The sequence below is a fragment of the Peromyscus leucopus genome, chromosome 14 (assembly GCF_004664715.2).
Source record: "Peromyscus leucopus breed LL Stock chromosome 14, UCI_PerLeu_2.1, whole genome shotgun sequence".
NCBI lineage: Eukaryota > Metazoa > Chordata > Mammalia > Rodentia > Cricetidae > Peromyscus > Peromyscus leucopus.
The window spans coordinates 46,360,576-46,373,950 of NC_051075.1; the positions used below are offsets into that span (position 1 = coordinate 46,360,576).

General features: G+C 38.0%; 1 protein-coding gene across 14 annotated transcripts in view; it reads left to right on the top strand.

The window, feature by feature from the left end:
* The window catches only part of Gphn (gephyrin), a 410,602-nt gene that overhangs the window by 280,479 nt on the left and 116,748 nt on the right, over positions 1–13,375 (top strand). The window lies entirely within an intron of this gene.

The window sequence follows — 13,375 nt, forward strand, 5'->3', positions numbered from 1 at the left end:
CAAAGTTCATCACTCCGTTCTTTCTCCACACTCAATTTTTCATTATGAGAGGGGTGTGTGTGTGTGTGTGTGTGTGTGTGTGTGTGTGTGTGTGTACATGTGTGCATGCATACGTGCATGTGTGTGAACATAAATGCCATGGCACAGGTGTGGAGGTCAGAAGACAACTCTCGGGAGTTAGTTCCCTTGTTCCATCATGTCAATCCCAAGGATCAAACTCAGGTCATCTGTCTTGGCAGCAAGTGCTTTACCCACTGTGCCATCTTTATGGTCTGTTTCTCTGAACTTAGCTACAATCTGTTCCCATTCCTTATTTAAATAGTTCTTGTCTCCCTCATCTTTTTATTCACCATGTAGTACCACAGTGCAGCTATATAGAAGCTATTAATGGTTACTCACTCTCTCAATACCAAATACTGCTTCTGTTCCTTTTACATCTTTCTCCATGCATAAACAACCTACCATGTGTCATAAATCATCTACCATTTGTTAGGATTCTTTTGTGACCCTTCTGAGTTTCCCTTAGTCAGGTGACTAATCCTTCTTGTATACCCCTAATCAGTCATTAATTAAGAAAATGTCCCTGTAGACTTTCCTACAGCCCAGTCTGGTGGCATTTTCTCGATGAGGTTCCCTCTTCCCAGATGACTCCACCTTGTGTCAAGCTTGAAAAAAACTGACACAGCAGCTTTCCTAATCCATTTGTTCTGCTGTAATAAAATACCTATTAGGTCACAGGCACACACACACACACAAGCACACTGAAGTCTCACTTTCCCCTTCATGTATTACTAAAAGAGCTAACAAGCAGCCTGGTGTGACAGAGTCACAAAGGGCTAAACCCTCCCCCTCCCTCGGTCACTCTCTACCCCATTCACATACAACCTAAGTAGAAGCACATAAAACAGGCTACTCTGCATAAGCCCCAGGTTCCAAACAGCCAGCTCATGCACTGAGGACAGGACCAGGTCCCACTGCCTAGATGCCTCCCAAACAGATCAAGCTAATCAACTGTCTCACTTATCCAGAGGACCTGATCCAGTTGGGGGCTCCTCAGCTATTGGTTCATAGTTCATGTGTTTCCATTCATTTGGCTATTTGTCCCTGTTCTTTTTCCAACCTTGGTCTCAACAATTCTCGCTCATACAAACCCTCCTCTTTCTCGCCAATTGGACTCCTGGAGCTCCACCTGGGACCTGGCTGTGGGTCTCTGCATCCGGTTCCCTCAGTCATTGGATGGGGTTTCTAGCACAACAGTTAGGGTGTTTGGCCATCCTATCACCAAAGTAAGTCAGTTCGGGCTGTCTCTTGACCATTGCCAGTAGTCTGTTGTGGGGGTATCTTTGTGGATTTCTGTGAGCCTCTCTAGCACTTTGCTTCTTCCTATTCTCATGTGGTCTTCATTTATCATGGTCTTTTATTCCTTGTTCACCCTCTCTGTTCTTGATCCATCTGGGATCTCCTGCTCCCCTAAGCTCTCTTTCCCCGGACACTTGCCCTTTCATTACCCCTTGGCTCAGCCTGGGAGGAGGGGACTGGACCTGCCTGGACTGAATCTACCAAGTTGAACTCAATCCTCAGGGGAGTCTTTGCCCTGGAGGAGACGGGAATGGGGGGTGGGCTGAGGTGAAGGGGGGGGAGTGCAGGAGGGGGGAGAACAAGGGAATCCATTGCTGATATGTAAAATTAAATTAACAGTGGTGGCATACACCTTTAATCCCAGCACTCAGGAGGCAGAGCCAGGCGGATCTCTGCGAGTTCGAGGCCAGCCTGAGCTACAGAGTGAGTTCCAGGAAAGGCGCAAAGCTACACAGAGAAACCCTGTCTCGAAAAACCAAAAATAATAATAATAATAATAATAATAATAATAATAAAATTTAAAAAAACAGGCTACTCAATGACTAAGCCTGCTATCTTGTCGTATGGGACTTCTCCTCTCTCTCAGAAACTGTTAAGACATCTCAATCTGTCTGACACAACAGAAACCTCTCTTGCCTGAGAAGCCCAACTCACTGTGCGATCTTGTCTTAGATGTTAATAACTCACTGATAAAAACTCCCACCTGAAGGAAAATTTATCTCAGCCTCTCTCAAACCTAACCTCCTCTCACCTCCCTCCCTAAAAATCCAACAACCAAAGACTGGATAATTTACAAAAAGAAAATTTTTATTTATTACATTTTAGGAAATGGGAAAATCCAAGATCAAGTTATAGGCAAATTTGCTGTCTTAATGAGTGCCTGGTCTCTGCTTCCAACATACCATTGTGAACACTGCTTTCACTGTTACCTCATGTGGCAGAACTCATGTCATATGTGGAGCACTGATCCTAGGTTTCTTGAGCATGAACACCTCATTGCTTATTTACCTCCCAAAATACCCCCCACCTGGTTAATACTGTTACATTGTAATTAAATTTCAGTGTGAATTGTAGAGGAGACACAAACATAAAAATCAAAGCAATAGTGATGGATAATTCTTGTAAAAATTTTGGAACATTCATTTAAGGTTGTTTACCGCTATTAAATAGCCAACATTACAAATTAATCCACATTTCTCGTGAGTTACCTTTCTTGTCTCTGGAGCTAATGATAGACATTCTGTGATAGCAGGTTTGAACTGCTCTTGAACCAAATATTTAGTCTGCTGGGATGTAAGGCTCTAATTTTAGTGAGTGCTACCTATCTGATGTTTCCTTTAGCCTCCTTAGTATCTTCTTTTGTTTGGCTCCCTTTGTAATATCCACTTCTTTAGGAAGCACCAATGCCCTTAAAATGCTATTCTTAATTGCATAAGTTTTTTTGCATGTGTGAGTCAAGACAAGTTATTTCTAAAGCATTCCAAAATCATGGACTAATCCAAAAGCATAATGTCAGTGCATTTATTAAATTAAATTAAATGGCTTATCTTACTGACAAACTCTAGTGTACTCAGTAACTTTTGCTATCTGGATAGATTTTGCCTCAGACAAAGGATCATATTCCTTTCTTTTTTGTTTTTCAAGACATGGTTTCTCTGTGTAACAGCCCTAATTGTCCTGGAACTTGTTTTGTAGACCAGGCTGACCTTGAACTCGCAGAGATTCACCTGCCTTTGCCTCCTGGGAGTGCTGGAATTAAAGGTATGTGCCACCACTGCCAAGGAAAGGATCATATTCTAGGGGTGACAATTTGTGATAATTAGGGCCCAGAGTAAAAAAATTACTGAATTTTAATTCATAGCCATGTTTGTGTTTGGTAATCAGGAAAGATATTTAATTTACAAGTGTTCCTGATAGCCCACCAGAAATGACCACTCATTTACAGTCAATTAAAAGTCTTTATTCTAACTGGCTGGGACCACACCCAAGTGTTTGGATCTAGATGTATCCCTGAGTGTCCAGAACATGGGATCTTTAAAGGCAGAAACCGTTCCCAGGCAACTGGCTAGGCAACTGCACGGGGGATTCATAGAAGTGAGCAGTTTTAACAGATGCTAAGATGAGCCTTAACTGGAGACGGCTCTGTACAAACAGGCAGTTTGACAGAAGCTAAGATAAGTTGGCTAAGACATCCTGACCTTTGGTTCCTAGAATAGAGTTGGGTAGGTTTTCATGACATTCTCCATCAAGATCAAATTTTAGGTAAACCTGAAATGGCCTCAGCAAAAAAAATGAGATGCAGGAACCTTTGTACTGTCTTGCCCTGTTATACAAGAACTATCTAAGTCATGTGGAAGTATGTCAGTATTAGAAATCTGTGACCCTACTGTCTGCAATAACAACTAAAACCGGGAATCATCTTAATTATCTCTTAGTTACTACCATGAAAAAGCTTTAAAACTTTTCAAAGGTCTGTTAGTAATGAGAGATTTCCTTCCCTGAAGTAAATCATATCGTAGGCAACAGATTTTACTTGAGACAAAATCATAATTTCTCTTTAGAAATTGTTATGATTTGAGTCTGAAATGACCTCATGGACTGATCTATTTGAATATATATGAGCTTAGTATTTTGATTCAGGCAGTTTGTGAAACATTTACCAAGGGGGCCTAGATGTGGGAAGAGCTATAAGGGCTAGCTAAGACTGCTTCTAGCGCTAGCTCTCTATTTCCTGGTCCATCATGATGTAGCAAACTATGCTGCAAGTCCCCATTGCCATGGATGACTCCTCAGCCACAATGCCTTCTCTACCATGATGGACTATAGCTTCTTAAACCAGGATCTCGCATAAATCTTCTCCCTTCAGATTGCCATTAAATTGCAGTTCCTTTAGTATAAAAAGATTTGAAGAGCTCTCTCATGTTGCCAGTCTTTCACTAACCATACAAAATAAGAACAAGAAATAAAAGTGGTACATGGCAGTGTCTGTCTGTAATACCAGCTTTCAAGAGGCCAAAGCAGGAGGATCTCCTTTCAGACCATCCTGGACCTTGTTATGAGATCCTGTCTCAGACAGGGATGGGCACGTGTAGATTGAAGATTAATCTAGGTGGGGCAAAGTTTATTCAAAGAACATCAGTCTAAGATGAAACCTGCCTGAAAAATCTTGGTTTCCAGAGCCAAGCTTCAGAAATATTTGAGATCATGATGTCGTGGCTTGGGAACTGTAGACATAACAAGGCAAATATTGTTCCTACAGAAGTAGGCTTGCTTGCTTGCTTGCTTGCTTGCTTGCTTGCTTTTATTTCTTTCTTTCTTTCTTCCTCCCTCCCTTCCTTCCTTCCTTCCTTCCTTTCCTCCCTCCCTCTCTTTCTTTCTTTCTTTTTAATTATGCCATTCTGCTCTATAAATAAGATTTTCTTGTAAGCAAAATTAAAAACCTGAGCAGAAGTCAGATTGATCAAAGAGCTGGTGCTAACTCTGGAAAATCATACAGGAATCTCCAGGAATAAAGACAGTGTTTTTAAGATCAAGTGCTTTTGGTTTTGTTTCTGTAAATTTGGGAAAGGGTTGTAGGTTTGGTTTAGGGGTTTGTTTCTGTATATTAGTTTATTTTGGTACTGTCTTTAAGTAGCAATCAGCATGAGTATCAATGAGGTAAGTAAAACTTACAGTAACAAAACAAAACCAACTCAATGAGGATCCTATTCCAAGAATGAAGTCTTTAGATAATGTTTAATGAACCTCTTTTGGCTGGCTAGGTTCTCACACAACCAGTAAGCCATATCCTTTCCTTCGATCTTATTTCCTCCCCGCCTTTTTTTTGAGACAAGACCTCACTAAGTAATCCAGGCTAGCCTGGAACCTGTGGCCCTTGTGCCTCAGCCTTCCAATTGCTGGGATTACAGGTATGTGCTACCACACTGTGATCAGTAAAAGCTGACCCTAAAAGATCAGTAAAAACTGATTTTTTACTTTTAATATAAAATTTACATAATATAAAATGATCTTCATTAAAGCAAATTTGGTAAACTTACAGTGTTACTTAACAGTCATTGCTTTCTACATTAAAAATGTATTTATCACCCCAAAAGAATAAGTAATTATCTTTAAGCAGTTTCTCTTTGTTGTTCTCCCTGGCATCAACCCCTGGAAACCACTGTATGCTTGGAATCTCTAGGAATTTCAATCTCTGTTTCTGAATATTTTGTAGATGTAAAATCACAGGGTTCATGGTGTTTTCTGCCTGGATTCTTGTTTTATTAACATATATTACCTGTAATAACACATTTTATTGTGATATCTTCATATGTATTTATAATTTAATCATATTTACCCCCACTACCTTTTCTTGCCCCTCACATTCCTACAGATCCCCTTCCTTTTCAAATGGGGGGGGGTGGGGTGGAGTAGGCACTGAGTTTAATTAGGCTTTTTTGCAAAAGCATAGATGAGGGGTTATTTACATGAGTATGAGCAACTTACCAGTGGCTACACCACTAAATAAAATGACTCTTCCTCCCCAGCAACCATTACTTTCCCATAGATCTTCAAAGAGGTGTAGGGCTTTATGAGTACCTCACCCCGACCCTGTAACAGAGTGTTAATGGGGCCAATCTTGTGCAGGTCTTTATAAATAATCACATCTACTATGGGTTCTGAGCCATACCATGCTCAGAAGATAGTGTTCTACACATGCTTCTAGATTTTATGTTCTTTGCAGCATGTATTCTGAGATTTTCCTTCAGCCGTTAAAGGAGTAATACAGATATTCCATTTAGGCCTGAGCATTCACCAGTCACTTATTCTTGGCACTTTGACCAGCAAAGAGTCTCTGCAGTAACTGCCACCTACTGCAAAAGGAAGCCTCTCTGATCAAAGCTGACAGCAACACTAATCTTCGAGTATAAACATAAATATTTCAATAGACACACATATCCACTTAGCAAAACAAGAGTGGTAGCTTCCCCACTAAAAACTATGAACTCAAGACCATGGGCTTTTAACCAGGCTTACAGTAACAGGCATGAATTTTCTTCTGTGAAACAGGCGTCAAATCTGATCAGAAACAGTTGGTTGCCCTTCTTAACAGACATGCCGCTATAGCACAAGTGGGTATATTTTGCCTTCCACATTAGCAGTAGTATGAAGGTGGCACAACTAAATAAGAGTGTTGATTTACTTTTCTCTCCCATGTAGCCTTCATAGCATCTTTGGGCACTGTGAAAGCTACTAAGCAGAAACAAAGCAGCCAGCTCAGTTCTAGCCTGATTTCTCCATATCCTGTAAGCAAATCCTATGGTGTCTTTAGCAATAGGATCTTACCATCCAGTTCTAGAGAGCAATTAAGAGCAGTGCCAACGTGGTTTTGAAGGCCTCAAGGACCTCCTTGACCAACAGCTCATTAAATTGGTAGTCCAACCCTGGCACTGGGATTTTTACTTAATAGCCTATGGCTTCTGGGAGCAGTAAACACCCACATACAGTACTTCCGTTAAACTCATTTTTATTGCATTTTTTAGTTAGCCTACAAGGGTTTTTTATAGCTTTATCATACATTCTTGGTTATGGTTGATGCTCCTCACACCTACTCCTCTCCCCATCTCCATGTCTCTATCCCCACTTAAACCTTTCCTTCCCTAGCATTCTCCATTTTCATATCACCTGTGTTTTACTATCCTTCACTCCCAAAAGACTTTTCTTCTCTCATGGCCTTTTCTTACTTTCCTGGCTTCCTCGCACTCATACTCATATATAAAAAATAGAAGCTAGAATGTATATGTGAAAGAGAATGTGGGTTTCTTTTTTCCTTCTGAGTCAAGTCTGGACTTTATCTTCATTTAAACTTCATCAATGTTATAGCTAACATATAAATATATATTATATTCATTGTTATATTCCACTTTATACCATATTTTGTTTATTGATCAATTGATATACATTTTAAAATAATGATAATATGAAAAGATATTTGTTTCAATTATTTTTAGCATATACCTAATATATCCTTATGATAGTACTACACTGTTTTGATTCTGTCACTTTGTAATAAGTTGCAAGAAAAAAATTGGTGATATATATGGGTGCTTGCATGTTGATGGAAGTGCAAGTAAATATATTTTTACTTAAATATATTTAATGTAAACATAAATACTTATTTTAAATATATTGCCTATTGAGGCCCTTGCCATTCCATGTGAATGAGTATTACTTCATTACTGGTGAGGAAGAAAATCTGAGGTGTTTTAACAGTGAAGGTGTAAATTCACCTATTGCTATGGGTAGTCTTGCCATCTTAAAAATAGTCTTCTAATCTATCTTCTGTTTGATCTTAACATGAGCTTCCCAATACATCTCAGGTATTTTTATATTTTCATGATGTAGTACACTTCAGCAGCTAAGTGCCGAGGGAAGTTCCATTTCCTAACACAGAGTCACTTGCCTTGGATCACACAAATCTGTCCAACACACTTTTACGAAAACACCATAATTATATAGAAATATATATAGAAATCTAGTATGATTTCTACCTCAAATTTCATGGATTCCTAACAGATGTCTCGCTACTTAATTCTCCTGGCAAGGGTCCAACAGTAGGTCATCATACAGCCAGCAACAGGGTATCAGTGTATTTGCTTTCTGAGATGGAGCTCTGTCCCAGTACTCTGCCCAAGCTGACACCAACAAAAGGATTTGGAAGTAACAGTTTAAATGTATTGAGGTATAGACTTTGATGTTTTCAAGTGACCTTTCTTAAAGTTCAGAAATTATTTTTGAAGTTTGAAGATATTGCTCAGCAGCAAAGTATACAGTCCTGGGTTTGAGCCCAGCACCACCATTAAACATCAAAATTAATTAACTAACTAAAAACTACATCTTTTTTATTAACATGCTTTTATTTTATTCATAATAATTATACAAATCATCGAGGTATGATATGACACTCAAATACATATAAACAATGTATAGTGAGATCAGTAGTGCAAAGACTCCTCTGTTCCATCAAATCTGCTTATTGATTCTCTTTATTAAATTTTTATACCCTTTATGTCTTTTCAGTTCCAGAATTCATGCTTAGTTTTTTTCAATGATTTTTATTTCCTTGTTACACTTCTCAATTTGCTTATGTATTGTTTTTCTGATTTCATTGTCTATATTCATTATCCTTTAGCTCACTAAACTTCCTCCAAACGATCAATTTAAATATTTTTTCAAACAATTCATGTTTCCATTTTGGCAGTTGATTACTAGAATAGTACTGTTGTGTTACTTTGGAGGTAGTGTTTCTTTGATTTTTCTTTTTGTTTTGCCGTAGACATAAAAAATAGTCAAGTGGCCGGGCAGTGGTGGCATAGGCTTTTAATCCCACCACTCAGGAGGCAGAGACAGTACACTCTGAGTTCCAGGACAGCCTTGGCTACAAAGTGAGTTCCAAGGCAGCCAGGGCTCCGCATAAAAACCCTGTCTGGGGAGGTTGGGGAGATAGTCATGTGTTTCAGAACTGAACTATGCTGAAATGTTTCTTTTATTTCATTTCTCTTTTTTCTCCTCCTTCACCTATTTTAGTACCTACATATAACTGTCAAGGTTTTTTGTTTTTTTTTTAGCAATTTTATATTATCAAATTTAAATATACTTAAGAAACCTCTACTGCCATTTAGTTTGTTGAATATTACCTATGTGATACACCTGTGACATTAAATTACCTTAGCATTTAAAATATTACAAGTCACAGACTTCATTCTTGTTTAAGGAAGGATTTGAACAATTCCCAGATTAAAAAAAAAAAAAAAAAAAGCCAAACAACAGGAGTTTGGAGAGGAGGAAACACATTTCCACAGTTGTCCTCTAATCTCCATACATAAGTGATTCCACAATTGTGTTTCTGTGTGCGCACACGCACATGTGCACAAACACACACAAATATCAAAAAATATTTTAAAAGAAAATGGCTGCAAGAAGGACTACTATTAGGGTCTAAGAAAGTGAAAGCAGGTCAAGGTTGGGTATCTTTTTTAACTGCTCCCTCCTTGAAACAATTATGTACCTTGGCATTTCTCTTTCCTAATACTCCTTTAAGATTTCAGGGTGTTTTTTCACTGTAGTCCTTTGAAGATTTGTCCTTTTAGGGGTGGTGGGGCATTCATTTATATATTCAGTTCTCTGTTAGACTTGTTCAAACTGCTTTCTACATAGCAAGATCATTCTTCACAAAGCTTTGACATAAACCAAATCTATAACTCCCAACCCACATCTTTTTTCTAAAATTCATATTCATATTTCTAGCTGCCTATTATAAATCTCTTCTTGGATATTCCACAAATAGCTCACTTAACATGACAAAAACAAAATTCATAATCTCGACCTGCTCTTCTGATATCATAGGAATGGTTTTTTAACTACCTAGTTGTCCAAACCAAAAATCTTTAGTTTTTATTCCTTTTCCTACAGTCATCATTTTTATCTTTTTTATAGTGTCAATACCTGTCTTATTCCTGTAGTATTTTGCAGTAAAGGCTAAACTTCAAATTGCTTACAAACAGGCTTCTAGTTACCTCTAAATTTACCTCTAGCATTCTATCTTGATTTGGTCACCAGACATACCCAACTTTCAATTTTCAGATGGTTCCCTCTTTGCTAAATTGTTAATCTCCCATCTCTTACTTATCCTGCATATCTTGTAGAAGGCTTTCTGTGACCTCCTAAACATGAGCAAAATGTTCCTTCTGTACTTTCCTGCAGTGTCCTCTATTCCCTACTGTTGTGCAACCCTAGTTACAGTGTGGTACTGAAGTGACTGTCTCAGTAAATGGTCTGAACACTTGAGTGAGCAAATTAATAGAGGAATGGCCTTGGGTAGGCAGAACACATGAGGGGCAACAAAATATGTAATAAGAAACCAGAATGGAAGCAACAGAAGAAAACTAAACAATGCCTAAATCAATGTTTGTTAACAAGCACTATTTTTCTTAAGTACTTTATTTCATATTTCAGTGTTGGCCTTTTTCTGTTCACCTATCTCTAACTAGATTAGGTTTCTTAGGTAATATTATTGTACCTTGATTAAAAAAATTTATAAAAAAAACATGCAATTTTCTGTTTTTTATTCCCAGGAAATGGGTTTTTAAACTTCCTTTTTACTTATTCTTTGTGTCTTTCCCTTCATACATCTTGATCCCATTCAGTTCCCCAACTCTTCACATCTACCCCTTGCAACCTAAACAAAATAAAATAAAATTTAGGAGAAAAAAATCAGTCTCATCTTGGGAGCTGTAGTGTGACACAGTGAGTCACACAGTAAACCCTTTTGTCCGTATATCTTTACTTGCAAGTGTTCACTGCAAAGAATCACTGCTCTGGTTCAAGGCCTCTGGTTTCTGCTATGCTGTCAATGCTGGTCCTTCACTGGGACTCCTCTTGGATATCCTGCTGTTGTCCTCTGTTATGGGAAAGAGGGTTTTTAAATAATCTTTTAAATAATATGCTACCTTCATATAGCTTTTATTTTTAGGATTTTTGTTTTGTTTTTCCAGACAGGGTTTCTCTGTGTAGCCCTGGCTATCCTGGAACTTACTCTATAAACAAGGCTGGCCTCACACTCAGGGATTAGCCTACCTCTGCCTCCTAAGTACTGGGACTAAAGGTGTAAAGGTAGACACCACACCTGGTTTTCTTTTTTTTTTAATAGAAAAAATTTTAATTCTCTCCTACAGCAATATAATCCCTTATGTTCTTGATTGGCATTCACTGGATTATAAAAATGCTTGTCATCACTAACACAGTCTTCCTAAGCATAATGAAATGTAATTAGCAGCTAAGTACATTTATTAAGGTACTATTTAAGCACTGTCCTCGATTTTCTCACCTCATCTCCAAAATAAATCAACTTTCATTGATGAGTCTTCTTTAATATATTCTTATATATCTCATCTGTCAAGTTCACAAATATTTTTACTTATTTGTGAAACCAAACATTAATACCCTAAGCAATATTTGCCTTTAATTTCATTTTAATCACACTTCTCCTTTTCTTAGATTACCACATTTTTTATTTTATCACTCGTTACTTTGAGTACAATCTCTTTACTTTCTTCATTATCAAAATTGTAGTTGGTACAGAAAAAAAGACATCGTTACTAAATTATAGAATAGGAAATCCCATCCTCATCTGTCCAACAGAGACACCATCCTTACAGCATTATACAGACTACAATATCTTTATGAGAACTCCAGGAAACAGGTTAAGAAAATTTCATTATCCCATGTAAGTACTAATATTGAATACTGTCATACTTTAATGATAGAGTTAATAGCACTTGTAATTTGGGGATTGTGGAGATGGCTAAGTGGTTAAGAGCATTAGCTACTTTCCAGAGGACCTGGGTTCAGTTCTCAGCACTCACATGGCAGCTCAAAACCATCTCTAACTCTAGTTCCAGGAGCTCTGACATCTTCTGGCCTCTGAAAGTACAAGGTGCACACATGGTACACATGCAAGCTGGCAAAACACTGGTACATAAAAACTTTTTTTAAAGTACTTTTATTTTGGAAAAAAATTAAACAAAAGCACAAGGTATAACTATAAAATATGTTAATGGATTAACATCAAAACGGCATATTTATTATCAAAATCATAATCAGGTAGGAAGATATAAGAGGAGCAGAAACCTAGTTCTGAGCCTATTGTTAACAAGTGTTTGCAAGCTTTTTGGTATTTTGTTTTGTTGTTCTGTTGGTTGGTTGTTTTTTTGGTTGGTTGGTTGGTTGGTTGGTTGGATAGTTGTTGGTTGGTTTTTAAGACAAAATTAGACATAGTATGTAGCCCAGACTGGCCAGATACATATCTGCTGGGAGCCATTCCCGGTGGTCCTGCAGAGGATGTAAGGAGTCGACTGGGGAAGGAAGTGAGCCAGGCCATGGTGGTAGGAAGAATCTTGCAGCCTGACTGCCTAGCAGCCAGAGTATTTTTTTTTTATTTATATAGAGTTTAGTAAGCAGAGATACATTCATGATGTTCTAAAACATAGATCATATCATTTTTGGTTTTGGACATGTGTTTCACTTCCTTCTACTCATCTTTTAGTCATCATTAATAAACTATGACAGAACAGAGTGATCATTTCCAGTCATTTTCCCTCAAATTTTGACATCATTAATAAAGAGTTATCATTTTTACTCATTAACCCCAGAACCCAATTTTTGAGAATCTAGAGGCATATGACAGCCTATTTTCAGACTGGTAGCTTTGGTTGCTTCAAGGACATTAGACCAAAACAAAATCTTCAACTATCCTGGGCATTTTGCCATATCCCAAGCTGTGTATTATTAACTCTTAGTGGTCAGAGTACCCAGGAAAAAATCCTCAGGCCAAAGCTGCTGCAGTTATTATTTAAATTCTGACATAATACAATCAGTGTTTACATTTATATCTATAGAATTTGTCTATATGTCTAAATCTGGCATTCTTTTGTTCCTTGGTAATATGGCATTATAGTGGCTCTGCATGAGCTAACTTTTCTAAGAGAGGGAGGTCCTGACATCTCATACTTTCATTATCTTTCCACTCCATACTTTGCTCATCAGTATATCTCTATGTAGGGCAAAGTTGTATGCCACATAATTAATTGTCTGAGTGTACAGTGGGAAGAGGCTTATAATCTGAATTGTGGCCAACTCGTCTAGGCCACCGAATCTTGTTGAACTTTTTGAGTTTACTTTGTTTTGAATATCTTGTTCCTGTGTAAATACAGGGACAGATGTTTCAAGAATGTCTCATAGGCTCATGAAGAGACCTCTGGCTTCTTTATTGTCACAACCTCCAATGCATAAGGAAGACCTTCAAGTAGATAAGGATATCTCCCTAAAAGTAGGGTGAATAGTATGTTCAGGACTGTCCTGGGGAAGCTTAGAAGCAGCATTCCTGGGAGAAGGCATAAATGATTCATAAGGAATTTTCCATCAACCCTGTATCCCGAAATTCTACAAATATTAAAAGTCCCTCAAGTATGCAACAAGT